Genomic DNA, 1,767 nt, shown 5'->3' with positions numbered 1-1,767 from the left:
CCACATAAGGGCCATAACATAAGCAATTTATTTTTCAATGTACATAAAAACACTGCTACTTCAATTTGTGTAATAAGTCATCTTGAGTTTTGTCAGTACAGTATATGACACATGTTGGATATGTGGCTGGAGATTTCAATCAGTTGGAACTCAAGGCAGTGCTTCCAAAATTCCGCAAGTTCATATACTTTCCCACCATAGACAATAATATAACATTCTGGACCAGGTTTACTGCAATATTCCAGGAGCATACAAGGCAGCAGCTGCTCATCACCTGGACCTGTCAGACCACTCTCTGTGGAGCTGATTCCAACATACAAACCTCTGATCTACAGGACAAGATCAACTACCAGAACAGTTCAGATATGGACTGAGGAGGCGTCTTCAGCATTACAAAACTGTTTTGAACTCATGGATTGGGAAATGTTCAAAGATGGCTCAGAATAGCAGGCCTACACATGATCTGTCCTGAATTATGTGCAGTTCTGTACCCATAAAGTCCATCAAGGTTATTCCAAACCAAAAACCATGGTGTGAAAGCACAGTGCGGTCTCTACTCAAAGCTCGGGATGCAGCCTACAGGTCAGGTGACAGGCTGGCCTTCAGAAGGGCCCGGACAGAATTGAGGAAGGGTATCCAGCAGGCCAAGCGCAGTTACAGACAGCGCTTTGAGAGGCACTTCACTGACAACAACCCACGGGAAATGTGAAGAGGCATCAGAATCATCAAGTACAAGAGCAGCAACAAGCAGGTCAGCCATGACTCTACACTGCCTGATACCTTAAATAGTTTCTTTGCACGCTCCGATGCATATCAGCAGGGAGGCTGTTCATCTCTCTCAGTCAGAGGAGCAACCTCAGCCTCTCGTTCTGCAGCAATTCTCCACCTTGAGGAGGATCACTACCAACAAGGCAGCAGGACCAGATAAGGTCAGGTCGGACGCTGAAGATGTGTGTACACAAGATGGCTGGAGTTTTCCTGGACATTTTCAACCTGTCTCTAAAGCTCTCTTCAGTCAATGTGTGCCTCAAGTCCTCCATCATTGTTCCTGTGCCGAAAAAAATCACCTGTCACTTGCCTCAATGATTACCATCCTGTCGCACGACATCGGTAATCATGAAGTGCTTTGAGAGGATCGTCTTAAGTCACATCAAGTACGTCATCCCTAATAACCTCACAAGCCAGATTTATAATTGGGATTCACTCAAGGACGTTCTTCACATTATCAATCTGGGACTTAACTCTGCAGATCCGTTCGGGAAAGGAGGGACTTGCTGTACAAAACTTCGAGCTGATTGGACGATGTGGCATCTTTGCACGTTTGTTTTGACCAATCAAGACAACAGATGAAAATGTCGTCTTAGTCTTGTCTTAGGGGGGAAACAAAGCACAAATATCTTTACCAGATAAAAATGCGCAAAGCGCCTCTCTGTTCAACATTCAACAAGGCAAAGGTGAGTAATTCTACGAGAACAGAATTAATTGCAGCGTCTATTCGTCTGTTAGGTTTGTTTGTTTAACCCCCCAGTAAGTTTTTTGTTGTGGCTTCTTACGAGCCGAGGATGGTCGTGGCCTCTGAGTTGGTGATAAAAAAAATCCCCACATGAAATAAGGTTTGCGAGCTCTTCATTATTGCTTTCATCACCACAGCAGTGTACAGCAGTGAATCCCCCCTCACATACAACAGGCTTCTCCCCCACACACAGATTTCTGAAACCCTCTTGAAATGGTGGCCTCAACCATTACCCTTAATTGAAGGGTGACCCT

Source organism: Leptonotus elevatus, chromosome 16 (genome assembly GCF_054856555.1).
Source record: "Leptonotus elevatus isolate MCC_2025b chromosome 16, RoL_Lele_1.0, whole genome shotgun sequence".
In the NCBI taxonomy this organism is placed as follows: Eukaryota; Metazoa; Chordata; class Actinopteri; order Syngnathiformes; family Syngnathidae; genus Leptonotus; species Leptonotus elevatus.
Note: the sequence above shows the minus strand (reverse complement) of the source record.